A 16,811-nucleotide genomic window follows, 5' to 3' on the forward strand; every position below is an offset into this window, starting at 1 on the left:
GATGAATGTGAGAAACAGTTTACAAGTTGTGTCATTAATGTGCTTGATTATAGTGGTGATGACTTGTATGACTTTGATAGTATAAAATCTAGGGCAAGTGCTCTAAATAGGTCTAAACTGTTAGAAGGATTCAACTTGTTAGTTGATGATGTAGAGGAACTATATAAAGCATATGTCCTAGTTAAGAACAGCAAAAGTACTGGTTCTGAAACTGTTTCTAGTAATATGCATGATGAATGTGAAGCTAAAATTTGTAGCCTGCAGGTTGAGTTAGCCCAGCTTAGAAAGACTAATTCATGTGATTCTGTAGTTTTGCATGATTCAAATATTTCAAAATTGCAAGCTGAGCTTGAAAGAGCTAAGCTTGACTTTGAGATAGTTGTTGACCAGAATTTATCCCTGCATGAGAAAATGAACTTAAAGGACAGAGAGTTCATAGAATTTAAGAAGAGAATGGATAAAGTCCTCCAATCCCAGAACTCATTGAACCAGTTAACTTTAACTGCTAGAAACAGTGGTAGAAGGGGACTTGGTTATACTGGGAAGGGGAACAGGAGGAACTGGTCTTCCAGAGATACTACATGGTTACAGGAATATAAAAAAGGTAAGTATGTCTTAGCAAAAGACATGCATGTATGCTATCATTGTGGCAAGAATGGCCATAAGAAATATGAGTGTAAAGACAGGAAAAGTAGATTGGATAAAAATAAGAAAAATGTTAAGCAGATTTGGGTTAGAAAAGACTTGCTTGAATCTGTTGTTGGAAAGGGACCCAAAAAGATTTGGGTTCCTAAAGCTAATGTTTGAATTTCCTGTGCAGGCTGAAGTGAGAGACAATACCTACTGGTATTTGGACAGTGGCTGCTCAAGACACATGTCAGGGGATAGGAAACAGTTTCTCTCACTTACAGCTCATGAAGGGGGAAAGGTGACTTTTGGTGATAACAGCAAAGGTACCATTCTTGGAATTGGTAAGGTTGGTAAGTCACTTTCCCATGCTATTAGTGATGTATATTATGTTGATGGTTTACAACATAATCTCTTGAGTATTTCACAATTATGTGATAAAGGTAATAAAGTTGAGTTCAAAGACAACCTTTGTCACATAGTGAATTTGCAAACAAATGAACTTGTCTGCCAGGGATTCAGACATGAAAACGTTTACATTACTTATTTAAACCAAATCCCTGAGAACAAGTCCATCTGTTTGAGTGCTGTTTCTGATAGGGACCAGTGGCTTTGGCATAAAAGGATGGGACATGTCAGCTTTAGACTTCTTAACAAACTCAGGTCTCAAGAATTGGTGATAGGCCTGCCTAACATCAAGTTTGAAGCAGATAGAGTTTGTGAAGAATGTGCTAAAGGGAAACAGGTCAAATCCTTTTTTAAGCCAAAGAAAACTATCAGTACCAGCAGACCTCTAGAACTTATTCATATTGATTTATGTGGACCCATGAGAGTCCAAAGTAGAAACGGTTCTAGATATGTGTGTGTCATTGTTGATGATTATTCCAGATACACATGGGCTCTATTTCTGTCTTCTAAAGATGAAACTTTTGATGAGTTCATTGTGTTAGTAAAGCAGGTTCAGAACAAGATCAATCATCAACTGGCTGCCATAAGATCTGATCATGGATCAGAGTTTGATAACTCTAGCTTCATAGAGTTCTGCAGGGAACATGGAGTTTCTCACAATTTCTTTGCCCCAAGAACTCCTCAACAAAATGGAGTAGTTGAGAGGAAGAACAGGACTTTGGAAGAAATGGCAAGAACAATGCTCATTGAGAGTTGTCTCCCCAAGTCTTTTTGGGCAGAAGCTGTAAATACAGCTTGTCACATGTTAAATAGGTTGATGTTAAGGCCTCAAATGAAGAAGACTCCATATGAACTACTTAGAGGAAGGAAACCAAACATAGCATACTTCAGAACCTTTGGTTGTAAGTGTTATGTGCATAATAATGGTAAGAACAGCTTGGATAAATTTGATCCAAGAAGTGATGAAGCTGTTTTCCTTGGTTATTCTTCTCACAGTAAGGCATATAAAGTATTCAATAAGAAAACTTTGTGTGTTGAAGAAAGTGTTCATGTAGTCTTTGATGAATTTAATATGTGTTGTGAGAATGTGCAGGTTGATGACTTAGATGAGATAGGACTTTTGTATTTTACAGGAGAATCAACTGCTGTTTCCTTAGAAGAACCAGGTTCACCTACTGGTTCACCAGATGCTGCTGGTGAAGGACTTGGTCACAATGAAGGAGATCCTCAACAAGTAGATACTCATGAGGATGGAGATGAAGGCCCCCAAGTAAATGGAGAAAGCAACACCTCAGGGGGAACAGAAAACTTTCAGGACAAGTTTTCCACCCAGGTAAGGGAGGTAGGGGGAACATCTCAGCATACTGGTCCATCTGTGCAAAACCAATTCGATGGCACAAATGAACCAGGGATGCATGATGGTTCTGATGGATTAAATGAGAATGCACCTAGGTCTAGCATTTTTAAATATAAATCTTCTCATCCTACTGAACAAATTCTGAGTGATATCAGTAGAGGTATTCAGACTAGGAGAGCTGTTTATGAAAACTTTTGTGCATTTTTCTCATTTTTATCTAATATAGAACCAACTGACTACAAGATGGCTTTAAAAGATCCTGATTGGGTTTTGGCTATGCAAGATGAATTAAATCAATTTGAAAGAAATAAAGTGTGGCATCTTGAGCCAAGACCTGAGAACAGGTCAGTCATAGGTACCAGGTGGGTCTTCAGAAACAAATTGGATGATCTGGGTACTATAGTCAGAAACAAAGCTAGACTGGTCGTGCAAGGTTATAATCAGCAAGAAGGCATTGATTATGATGAAACCTTTGCCCCAGTAGCTAGACTTGAGGCAATAAGGATCTTGATTGCCTTTGCTGCTCATAAGAACATTAAGCTCTTTCAAATGGATGTTAAGACAGCATTTCTTAATGGTTATTTGAAAGAAGAAGTATATGTTGAGCAGCCCCCTGGCTTTGCTGATAGTCAATTCCCAAATCATGTATATAAGCTGGACAAGGCACTCTATGGTCTTAAACAAGCTCCTAGAGCTTGGTATGAAAGGCTGTCCAACTTTCTGATGGAACATGACTATAGAAGGGGAACGGTTGATAAGACCCTCTTTATCAAAACCAGGAATTTTGATTTGATTGTAGTACAGATATATGTAGATGATATAATATTTGGTGCTACTAATCAAATTTTGTGTAGTGAGTTTGCAGATCTGATGCAAAGTGAATTTGAGATGAGCATGATGGGAGAACTAGGATTCTTCCTAGGATTGCAGATCAAGCAAACAGTTGATGGGATCATGATACATCAACAGAAGTATATAAAGGAACTAATCAAGAAGTATGGATTGCAAGACAGCAAATCATATGCAACTCCAATACCTACAAATGCGAAGCTAGACAGTGATGATAAAGGAGAGAGTGTGGAAGCTACACTGTTTAGAGGTATGATTGGTTCTCTTCTCTACTTGACAGCTAGTAGGCCAGATATAGTGTTTTCTGTGGGATTGTGTGCACGTTTTCAAAGCAATCCCAAAGAATCTCACCTAAAGGCTGTCAAGAGAATACTTAGATACTTAGTAGGAACAGATGATCTGTACTTGTGGTACCCCAAAGGTGGTTCAATTGAACTATTAGGATACACAGATGCAGATTATGCTGGATTCCTAGTAGACAGAAAGAGCACATCTGGTATGGCACATTTCTTAGGTCCCTGCTTGATTTCATGGGGATCAAAGAAACAAAATTCTGTTGCTTTATCTACAGCAGAATCTGAATACATAGCTGCTGCAGCTTGCTGCTCCCAGCTGTTGTGGATAAGGAACCAGTTGAAAGATTTTGGTATTTTCTATGAAAATGTACCTATTTTATGTGATAATACAAGTGCTATTAACATTTCTAAGAATCCTGTGCAGCATTCCAGGACAAAGCATATTGAGATAAGACATCATTTCCTAAGAGATAATGTTGAGAAAGGTCTTGTAGAGCTGAGTTTTTGCAACAGTGAAGAACAAATTGCAGATATCTTCACTAAGCCATTGGGTAAAGAGTCTTTCTGCAAGTTTAGAGTCATGTTAGGTCTGACTAGGTCAAACTAAGAGACCTCTCTCAGCTGTTTTCCCCAAATGATTGGCTAATTAAGTATTCTTTAAATGTGTGCGTGCATCATACCTTTGCAATCTGTCTATTATCTCAATGTTAATTGCTTATCTCTATGTGAGCAATATTGTAGCTAATCACTTTCAGGATTGAAGGTCATATTGAACAGATAAGCAACTGTTTCAGTAACCCTACCAGTAGAGGAAACAGCAGCAAATACGAACGGATTAATTTTGAAATTAATTTCAAATTAAACCGTGAGAAAATATTTTTTTTTATTCCTATTTGATTTTAAAATCTTTCAAATATGGCAGTTATTTTCCTCTGACGGCAATTTGATCTGACAGTTGCAATTATGGCCAGTTGTTCATTTATGGAAGTTATTTCCAAATCAAAATAACTTCCAAATATCTTCTGATTCTCTGATTTTAAATTGTCTCTATAATTTCTCTTGCTATATATTTGCTTCCCTTTCCTTGCTCCGTGATTATTCATCATTCATCAAAAATTCTCAACTTCTCTCTCTACACAAGATCAATTCTTCGAAGCTTAGACTAGCAACAATGGTGAGAAAGGCTGGAACTGGAAGGAAAGGAGGAAGGAAAGGAGGTTCCAAAGGAAGTTTGGCTAGTTCCCCCTCTTCAAAATCTCAAGAAACAATCAAGGATGTTCTTATGAACGTCTCTGAGCAGACACCTTCCCAAGCAACACCAGAAATCAACCCCTCTGAAACTGAACCCATCAAGGCTGTTCCCTTGAGACAAACTCCTTCAAAAGAGAATGTCTTGAAGGAAAAACCTGTTTCACAATCAAAGACTAAAACTTTAACCCCATCTCCACAAAAAATCCAAATCCAAAAAGGCCCCAAAAGAAAAATCCATCGAAACCCTCACTCAAATAACTGAAACCGTTTCTTCAAACCCCAAATCACCATCTGAGGGGGAACCTGATAAAAAGATAGCCAAGAAACTTGAAAAACAGTTAGAGGAAGTGGCTGATGAAGGATTGGATGAGGAGAAGGAGGACAAGAAGATGGAGGAGGATCTAGATGTAGTGGTGACCAAGGTGGTTGCTGGTACCACTACTGGTTCTATAAGGAAAAGGCAGACTAGGGCTGCTTCAAAGGTCATTAAGGGCTCAGATGAGAAGGAGACTACACCATCTGAGACTAAGAGAGGAGAGAAAAGGAAAGCAACATCATCTGTTTCCCGTATCTCCAAGGCTGCTAAAGGTAAACAACCTGTTACCCCCAGTACTGGTGCAACTTCTTTAAGTTCTAGGACTGTGTTATCTGGTTGTGGTGTTGAGAATGAATATTTTGATATTCCTGCTTTAAGTCAAGTTAAGGAACTTCTTGAGTTCCAAGGATGGATGTCTCTGTTTAATGATTTAAATGATGCTTTTGTTGGTCCTGTTCGTAAGTTCTTTGTTAATCTGAAGCAAAACATTGATATGTCTGTGGTATCAACTGTTTCTGGTAGTGTTGTACATGTTTCTGAGTCTTTTTTATCTGAGTTGCTGGGTATACCTAGAGATGGTTTTGGTAGATATAGCAGTGATGGGTGGCCCCTAATGGGAGGAGTAACACCTGAGGTAGTTACTCAGTTTTTGTTTGGAAAGAAGGAAGAAGCTGGTTCCCCTAGTGACTTTAGGGAGGCAATTATGTTGGTTCTGCACTCCATGTGTTTGAAGGTCTTTCTGCCCAAGGGTCAAGGCAGAGGTACTGTTAGGATCATGGACATGGTCCTGATCTATCTGATCATGAAAAAAGTTAAGGTAAATCTGCCAGCTCTAATGATGGAGCACATGCTGTACTGCCATGCTTCATCCCACAACTCCCTGCCCTATGGTTCCTTTATCTGCAAAATCATCAAGGAACAGAATCCCAAGTTTTCTTTTTCTGGTGAGGTGGTGAGTCTTCAGTTGTTCTCCAAGAAAATACTCACTCAGAAGAAGATTGACTACTCTGGAAAGAGGCTGACTTTTGTAGGTCAAGAAAGTAGCCCAAGGGATGAAGGGAACCAGGAGGAAATCACTCCTGAGGATGTGGCAATGCTTCTTGCCAAGTTGGAAAGGCAGGATGAGAGGATAATAAAGTTGGCTGCCAGTCTAGTGCAGGCTGAAGAAGAAAGGAAGCTTGATAAGCTTATGAACAACAGGAAATTCCTCACTATTTGCAGGGTGATTGATCACCTGTTGCCCCCAGAGTCTGGGATGAAGTTTGACCCTGCACACTGTAGGATCATTGAGACGGATGATGAGGAATCCTCCAGTGAGAAGGGTCCTGATGCTGAAGAAGGAGAAGGCTCTAAGGAAGAAGAAAATGAATCTAATGAGGAAGAAGAAGAAGAGAAAGAGGAAACAGAAGAAAAGGAGAAGAAGGAAGAAGAAAAGACAGATGAGGAAGGGTCTGACTTCGAGGAGGAGATCAACCCAGAGGGTGAAGAAGAGGATGAAGATGATGATGAATGATCACTTCAGTCTCCCCCTCCCCTTCCATTAACTGCCATAATATTTGCTGTTCCCCCACACTGCTAGACTGTTTTTAATGCAGTGTGGTTTCTATTATGTTTCTAACTTTCTGGTGTGTAATCCTGAACAGTTTTAAGCTTTTTCAGTTTTATGTGATTGAATAACCTGTTTGTGCTAACCTGCAGCATTGAGATTGATCAGTGGTTGAAACTACTGATTTTTGGCTTACTTGCGATATTTTGGTGTGCAATTCTATTTTTTGAATGCTTTTTAATGATGCCAAAAGGGGGAAAAGCAGGTTGAAGTTTCTGAAAAGGCCTTGTTAGACAATTAGATTGAGTCTTTTATTTCTTTGAGTCAGATAATCACAAAAACAAGTTAAAATAGAGGGAACAGTTAGATTAACTAACTGTTTCAGTGTCTTTTTACAAAAAAACCAAAAACAAGTTGTTTCTTTTAAATAAAGATGGCTATCCTGGTCAGTCATCAGTGTCATAAGTCTTTTACACAAGATATCCCTTGTGTAGAAAGTCTAATAGAAAGTCTTGTCTTCTTAAGTGTAGATTAGAACTTTCTTTACTTTGCTGTTTCTCTCTAACGTGCAGGTGCAGGAAACTTCAAAGTGTTTGTCATCATCAAAAAGGGGGAATTTGTTGAGTCACTTAAGGTTTTGAGTGATGACAAACAGCTGACTAGCTGGTTCTTGTTGGTTTTATATTATATCAACTGACATTTTGAACAGGAATAGCTATCCCAAGTACTTGAGGCAATATGAAGTCCTTTTGAATCAAAGCATTCAAGAAATCTGTATCAGAATGTTCTATCAAGGAAGGCCGTCAAGACTTGAAGATTATGAAGTCTCTTAGATTAGGATAGTTGATCTTTGTAGTCTTTATAATGTTAAGTGTGCATGGATGTTTGTACGTGAGCTATTTGTATCCCTTACTTAGAGTATTTAGTGTTGTAGAGATCAGGAAAAGTTGACCTGATCCCTAGGACATTAACAGGTCAGGAAACAGCTGCTTCGTAGCTTGTTTCATGAACCTGGACATTAGTTCAGTAAATATTTTCTAGAATATATATTTCCTATCCTTAGAGAATATTTACTAAACTAATTGATTCAGTTTATGCAAAGTTGGAGATGAATTATTTCGCATATAACTTAGAATATATTATTCTACCCATTTATGGAAAGTAGAATAATATCTTAGAATGTCTCTTATTTACAAAATAAAAGATATTCTATTTACCTAAGTTATGATCTGAAAAGATCACGAAAGATTTTATCTCCCAACCTTATAAAAGCATAAACTCGATCAGAATTTCGAGTGAGCTTTTCTGAAAAAAATTCTCTATCTTTGAAAGCTCGAAATACACTCTAAGGGAAATAGTTAGTTCATTTCTTACAAACTATTTATGCACACAGTAAGAATTGTTTTGTAATTATCTCTTGTAAGCTTTGAGTGGAAGCATTTAGAGGGAAACAAAGGGTTTGTATTGAATCACTAAGAGGTTAGTGATTGGGTAGCATTTACGAGTGTGAGTGCAAGTGCTTGTGAGTTCAAGTGCGAAGTGACACCTAGAGTTAGGTGTGGGGATCACGAGTGTGATCATTTGTAATTGCTTTTGTTTTTCAGAGTTGATTAATAAAAGTAATTAGGGTAGTGGAGGACGTAGGCTCAGAGTTGAGCTGAACCTCGTTAAATCTTTGTGTTGATTATTTATTGTATTTTCTGTTTCCGCTGCAGGACCAGTTAATCACCTGGTCCCCCTACATAAATAGAAGAAAATCCAATAATTCCTAACACTGCCCTGTACTCAATTCAACCCCCCCCCCTTCTTGAGTACCAGCTGCACTTTCACCTTTCACGTCGAATCATAATCGAATGAAGTGAAAGTGTGGAATGTCTAGTGTTGCGGCTAGTTTTATTTCTTTTCTTTCTCTCTGTTTCTGAAAACCTATTTTAAGAAAACAGCCAATCCAGTTTGTTTTGGTCCATGTAAAGGGTCCTATAATGGTGTAGTTGGATTGGGTTCAAAGAGAGCTTTCCAACGATATATTATAAGCCCAATTCCGATGAATAATGAGGAAGTTATGGCAAAATTACTAAACTGGGCCCGGTTTGATATTTATTTGCGGCCTAATGATCTAGAGGAGGGCCTATTATTAATTTATCATTCGCAATGCGACTAGGATTGATTATAGTCTTCTAGATTCTTCTAGAAGGTTCTTTTGAATCCTAATTTAATTAGCATTGATAAATTGACTTTAATTGACTTTTAAGAGTTTTAATTGGAATAAAAGAAGTGTTTTTAAGGAAAATACAGTTTTACCCTCTCGTACGCTTAAATTTAATTTATCAAAATAAAAGAACGCGTGAAAAATTAATTGCAGCGCCATACAACAGCTCTGTCACCTGGCGACTGGCGTCTGGCGACAGATCTGTCGTCTGGCGATAGGCGCGCGTTTGGCGCTACAGTCGTGTTTTATTCTTTTTGAAACTCTGATTCGTTTTTTATCATATCCGGTTGATTTTCTCTATAAATAGACTCCTAAAAACCTCTATTTTGAATAATCAATTCTCAATTTTTCTCTACCAACTTTCATCAAGAAATTCTTGATTATTTACTTTCTCTCTCTTATTCTAAACTAGCTTTTCTTATACAAAATTCCGCATTCACAAGATCTAGACACACCTAACATTGTTCGAAGTTGCCTTCGCCCTAGACGTGAAAGGTTTTAATTTTTGAGGGTTTGGTCCCAAATCTCTATTTCAATTATTTAATTTAATTGTTTTATATTTTCCTGGAAATTACTAACGCGTGTATTTTGTTATTAGAAAGAGGTACGAGGCATCCAAGTAAGTGCTTTAATTTGTTTATTGATATTATGATATAGAAGTCATGTCTAGATTGTTATTATGATTCCTAGTGTCATGTTAGGGTATTTTGATCTTCTTAGTATCATGTTTAGGGCAAAGGTTATAATATCAAATATGACAATTGTGATTCCTGTGATGCCTTTTATTGTCTTTTCTAAATATTCATGTTAGTATCATGTTAGGCCTAAAGCTTTGATCTTTATTTGTTTAGTGACATGCTAGGGTTTGTTATTAATCTTGTTAGTATCATGCCTAGGATCTTACTAATATTATTATGCTTTATTGATAATATGATTATTTTTTATGATTGATTATGATTATTATTATTATTTATTATGTTGCTTGATATTTATTGTTATTGCTTGATCACACCTTTTATGCATGTTTAAAGGGAATTGGTACTTGTAATCACGCTTAATAAGATAATTAATAATCTTGTTTGGGTTAATTTGATTATAATTCAAGTGATCGCCAATAATAATTTTATTTGTGCATTAATATTCAACCAATATAGATAAACAGGTTTAGGGTTAATCCTATTGATTGTATGTTAGTTAGAAAGCGCATATGAATACGATCAGAATAAAGTAGAGGTCTATTATTAGGGCAGGTTCAATCTCTTTTAGGTTGGATTGGTACCTTCATCCCCAAACTTCCAGTCATGGTTCCAGACCGATTGGAGTTAACGATCTCCTTGATCGTTAAGGGGTGTAACCTTCACCCTGTTAATGGTTTACAAGTTCCTAAAACTTGAGGCGACTTTTTTGCTCTAGCTTCCTTCCCTTTGGACGTCACCATGCTTAATGATCACAGTGGGGTTCAAGTTTGGGGTAATGCTTGAAATATTCCCTACACACCCCCAATTTGAAGTTGCTTACGTATACGTTAGGAATCAGGTCGAACGTAGCTCTAGTTGAACCTCTTACAAGTATGTGTATGCCTCAAAAAGGTCTTTTAGGGTTGTAACGTGGTTAGGCTAAAGGTTGAAGAGGAAAGGGGATAAAGGCTCAAGACCTTAGATAAGCCCCTAAGGTCTGCAACCTTGCTTTTGTATCTTTGCTTGAGGTTTCCTCACTTTTAAGCTCTGTTTTGTTATTTCGCATTTACTATTTTTTTTTTGTTTTCCTTTTTATTTTTTTTGTTCGAATATTTTTTTGATAAGTGTGGGCAGTATTCTCTATTTGAAGCCCAAAAGAAAAGTCAAAGAGAATAGTGATAGTAATTGGAGTTTTCAAGCCAAAGAGAGATCCCGGTTTCCCCATTTAAAGCCCAAAAGAAAAGGAGTGTAAGAGCAATATCTTTATGGTTGCGCCCTCATACCGTGTGGGCATGAAAAAGTGGTGTCAAACCCACTAAAAGAGCTCTTTGTTACTGCCTATTTAATCATGGCTCATCCGGAGCTCACTGGCTCAATCTCGGCCACACAAAGAAGCTTCCTTTGCTCCCATGGCGCAGGTGCGTACGAGAGAGGAGCGGCCGCGGCAAGCGCCTGCACTTCCGCGCGCGAGCCTAGAGCGGCTGCGCTCCCTTTCTTTCCTGTTTTCGTACTGTAGACACCCATTTGTGTCTCCCCAAAACCAAACCCAGTGATGAGTACCTTTCGCATCGAATCATAATCGAATGAAGTGAAAGTGTGGAAAGTCTAGTGTTGCGGGAAGTTTTAATTTCTTTTCTCTTCTCTCTGTTTTGAAAACTTATTTTAAGAAAACAGCCAATCCAATTTTGTTGGTCCATGATATGGGTCTAATAGTAGTGTAGTTGGATAGGGTTTGAAAAGACCTTTCCAACGATATATTATAAGCCTAATTCCGATAAATATTGAGGAAGTTATGCCAATTTACTGAACTGGGCCCGGTTTGAGCCTTATATGCGACCCAATGATCTAGGGGAGGGACTTATATGGATTTATCATTCCTAATGCAATTAGGAATGGTTTTAGTCTTCTAGATTCTTCTAGTAGGTTCTTTTCATTCCTAATTCAATTAGCATTGATAAATTGACTTTTGTTGACTTTTAGAGTTTTAATTAGAATCAAAGAACATTTTTTGAGGGAAATACGATTTTATCTACCTGTACGGCAATTTTTTATCTGATTTTAAGAAAACGCGTGAATTTCTGAATCAGCGCCAAACGCCAGCTGTAGCGCCTGGCGCTAGCATTGGCGCCTGGCGCTACAGTTGGCGACTGGCGCCAATAGCCAACGTTGGTGCTAATTCAATTTTATTTGTGTTAGAACTCTGTTTTTGATATTTTATCTTTTTAGCTGATTTTCTTTATAAATTACGTCGTAAAAACTCCGTTTTGATTCATCTACAATCTACCAATTCTTATTCTTTCTTTCTTTCTCTTTTTCTAAACTAGCCTTCTCTCAAATATAAAAATTCCGCATTCATTAGATCTAGATACAACTAGCCATATTCAAAGTTGCCTTCGCCCTAGACGTGAAAGGTTTAATTTATGAGGGTTTGGTCCCAAATCTCTCTTTCAATTATTATTTAATTTAATTGTTTTGCTTATTATTTTCCTTGAAGTTACTAACGAGTGTGATTTGTTATTAGAAAGAGGTACGAGGCGTCAAAGTAAGTACTTTAATGGTTTTTATTGATATTATGATGTAGAAATCATGTTTAGGTTGCTATTATGATATTCCTAGTATCATGTCTAGGGTAAATTTAATACTAAGTATGATGATTATGATGCCTTTTATTTTCTTCCTAATATTTATGATTGTTAGTATCATGTTAGGGTTAAAGCTTTGATTTTTATTGCTTAGTGACATGCTAGGGTTTGTTATTAATCTTGTTAGTATCATGCCTAGGATCTTGCTATTATTGTTATACTTTAACATGATTCATGATTATTTTTATAATTGTTTTGACTATGATTATAATTTTATGATTGTTATTATTATTATGATGATTATTATTATGTTGCTTGATTTTTGTTACTATTGCTTGATCACGCCTTTTATGCATGTTAAAGGGAATTTGTACTTGTAATCACGCTTAAAAAGATAATTAATAATCTTGTTTAGGGTTAATTTGATTATAATTCAAGTGATCGCCAATAATAGTTTTATTTGTGCATTAATATTCAACCAACATATATAAACAGGTTTAGGGTTAATCCTATTGATTGCATGTTAGTCAAAAAGCGCACATGAATACGATCAGAATAAAGTAGAGGCCTATTATTAGGGTAGGTTCAATCTCTTTTAGGTTGGATTTTTACCTTCATCCCCGAACCCTATTTGGTTCAAGACCTTATGGAGTTGACGATCTCTTGGATCGTTAAGGGGTGTAACCTTCACCTCGTGAACGGTTTACAAGTTCCTAAAAAACTTGTTGGCGACTCTTTTGCTCTAACTTCTTTCCCTTTGGACGCCACCGTACTTTAGTGTATGATCACAGTGGGGTTCAAGCTAGGGGTTAACGCTTGAAATATTCCCTACACGTACCCTTTTTGTTGCGGCCGTGCATTGGAGTAAGAGGTCGCGCCTTTTAAGGTCTCTTTCATACGTCTAACTAACTTCCCCGTGTTTAGTTTTACTATATATATATAGATTTCCTTCATTTTTAGAGAGAGAAGAGATTAGAAAATAGAATTAGAATTAGTTTTTGATGAAGTTTTAGAAAGAGAAGCTCTAGATTTTTGTGATTGTTCTTAGATTTTAGAGAGAGAAACTTAATTATGTTGATGAATACTAATTCCAATCTTCTACCTCTTTTATTTTGATCAATGTTTTGTAAGAATTATTTACTTTTAATGCAATTTCATGTTTGGTTCTTGAATTTAGTTGAATTACTTGTTGTTTGGTTAATTTGGTTTTTGATAAGTTTGAGCATATTTTGATTACTATGATGATGATGAAATTTGTGATTGATTTAGCTTTGTTGTTTTGATTTGCAATGAGTAGTGAGTAGTTTACTTGTTACGGATAGGGTGAAGCATGAATGAGTGATAATTCATGATTAATTGGGGGAATTTGATTGACCATCATTGTGATTAAATTGGTTGGTGAAATTTGTGCATGTGTTTGATAATTTGAGGAGTGATCAACCTCAACAACCGTGCTAAATTGTATAATAGGTTTCAATGACACGAATAATTGATTTGGAATCTATTATTATTGATTGATCTTAATTTGTGATTTTCCTATTGAATTCATTTGTAGAGACATCTAGCTTGACCCTAGGAAATAGCCTATGGAGTGATTTTGATTGCATTTCTTGCTTTCCTTCGCGTTGTATAATTGATTGATTTCTTTCCCAATTAGCGTGTGTATCATGAGTTTATGTGAATCCCGACTCCCTAGCATCCTTTATACCTTTGTAGTAGTTGTTTAATTGCATTGTAGACTTGTTAGACCAATCCATTCATTTAGTTTTCGGAATTTCTTATCCTCAACTTTAGTGAAACCACCTTCCCTTGGGATTCAACCTAGACTTGCCCTATACCTTGGGTTTGGTTTAGATTCATAAATTTTGTTTTGACCGGAAAATCTAGCTTCCAACGACCTAGGTTTTACCGCATCAGTGATCGACCTGATAATGATAATCTCACTTAGCTTAAGCGCCTAAACATTTGCTCATCTCAAGCACCAAGATATTGGTTCATAAAGTAAACACAATCATCAAACGCCAACAAAATTACAAGCAACAACAATTCAAGCATTCCAGCAAAGCACCAGCAAACTAAGGATCAACAAACGGTGATATTCGATAATTTTTCTAGGAAGGTTATCACGCAAAATAGAAGATTGCTATAGGCGGAGCGATCTTCGACGATGTTCCGTAGGATGTGGAACATCATCGTAAAAACTGAAGATGGATACAAGCATAGTTATCTTCCACAGTTTTCCTAGTATGAGGGAAATTGTAAAAAAAATTGAGAGATGACTACAAGAGGATTTATATTCAATCATGTTCCCTACGATGTGGAAGATGGTCACAAAACGACAGAAAATTGCTACAAGCGGAGCAATCTTCAATGGTGTCCCCTATGATGTGGAGGACTGTCACAGCGGAAATTGAAGGCAGCTACGAGCGGAGCAGTCTTTAGGCGATGACCCCTAGCTTGTGGAGATCGTAAAAAAAAAAAACAGGTTACCCTAGAGGAGTGTACTCGACGGTGCAAGATACGCATTTCTAACCCTTTTATCTATTTAATTAACGCTATTTTACAGGTATCGGCGTTACAAGAATGATTTAGAATTGCAGAATGTTCTGAATCATTCTCCGTCCCTATCGCTACTTTGACTTTTGTTCTCGAAACATGGGTTTCTCCAAACTCATTCAATGTGGGGGCTTCTGTAGACAACTAATTGTGTCTCCCAAAAAAAAAACCCCGGTGATTGATACCTTTCACGTCATTGATTATCGAACGAAGTGAAACTGTGAAAAGTCTTGTAATGTGGTTGTTTTTAATTAAAATACTACCTCCGTTAATTATTATGTGCAACAAAGGGGTATTATTTGTGAGACATAAAATATTCCTTTGTTGCACATAATAATTAACGGAGGTAGTACCTTCTTTCTTTTTTGAAGATGTACTCTATTTAAGAAAATGTCCAGTCCAAGTTAGTTTGGTCCATGGTAATGGTCCAATAATAGTGTAGTTGGATTGGGCTCGAAAAGAGATTTACGACGATATATTATAAGCCCAATTCCGATGAATAATGAGTAAGTTATGGCCAAAATACTAAGTTGGGATCGAAATGATATTTATCTACGGCCCAATGATCAAGTGGAGTGCCATTAATTATTATTTTTAAAGTAATTTGGATTGACTTTAATCTTCTAGAATAATCAAGAAGGTTCTTTTAAGTTCTAGTGGAATTAGGATTAGTAATTATATTTTTAGAAAATAAAGAATTTTATTTGGAGTAAAACAAGTGTTTTATTTTGATAAATCTGATTTTAATTATGATAATTACGTAGTCTAATTACTTAATTATTAGGAAAAGGACTCCGTACAACAAGTTTATCTTTTTAATACCATCGCAAAACGACAGCTCCATCGCGCCACAATGAATCTATCGTGTTGCGCTAGACCCTATCGCACCGCGACAGAAATAGTTTTATTCCAGACTGGATTTGGTCGTTTTCTTATCGTTTTCGGACTATTTTTCTTATAAATAAGGTCTTTATACCCCGTTTAAAATCATCAACAATGATCCAATTCTATTCTCTTCTCTCTCTGAGCTAGAAGCTTGTTCTTTCTTCCTCTTTCTAACCCTAGCCTTTTTACAAACACAATACCGCATTCACGACACCTAGCCAAGCTCGAAGTTGTCTTCGCCCTAGACTTGAAAGGTTGATAATTTCTGAGGGTGTGGTCCCAAATCTTATTTCAATTCTTTCATTAAATTCACGATTTAATATCTTCCTTGAAGTTACTAACGTGTGTATTTTGTTAATAAAAAGAGATACGAGGCAACAACGTAAGTAGTTTTATTGCTATATTTCAATATAAAGCATGTTTATATTATTTTAATTCCTAGTATCATGTTAGGATGTTGTTTATTACTTTCTAGTATCATCCTTAGGTTGCTTCCTATTCTTTCAAATATCATGTTAGTATCATGTTAGGGTTAAAGCTTTAATAGTTAACGTTTAATGACATGCTAGGATTTGTTATTAATTTTGTTAGTGATCTTGCTAATAATATTATTATGGTTTCATGAGATTGAATATTATTATGATGATTTGAGAATAATTTATATGTTGCTTGATTTATATTATTTTTTTTGCTTGATCATGCCCTCTCTTGCAGGATTAAAGGGAATTTATATTTGAAATCATGCTTAATAAGATAATTAATAATTTGGTTTAGCCTAATGTGATTTTAATTCAAGTGACCGCCAATAATAGATTTGTTTGTGCTTTAATTATAAACCAACATAGATTAAACAGGTTTAGGATTAATATAATGATTGTATGTTGGTCATAAAGCGCACATGAATATGAGAAGAATGAAGTAGAGGCCTATTTTTAGGGCAGGTTCAATCTCTTTAGGTTGGATTTGTACCTTCATCCCCGAATATCCAGTCATGGTTCAGGACCACTATGGAGTTAGCAAGCTCTAGGATCGTGAAGGGTGTAACCTTCACCTTGTGAACGGTTTACAAGTTCATAAATCTTGTTGACGACTCATTTGCTCTAGCTTCCTTCCCTTTAGATGCCACCATGGTTAAGTGTATGATCACAATGGGGTTAATATTCCCTACAAGCGGAGAATGTGGAAATCATTTAGGAGGAAGGAACTTAGCCAACAGAGCCCTCAGAATGGGGTACACATACTATTGGCCCAG

The sequence above is a fragment of the Chenopodium album genome, chromosome 4, assembly GCF_948465745.1.
Source record: "Chenopodium album chromosome 4, dcCheAlbu1.1, whole genome shotgun sequence".
Lineage (NCBI taxonomy): Eukaryota > Viridiplantae > Streptophyta > Magnoliopsida > Caryophyllales > Amaranthaceae > Chenopodium > Chenopodium album.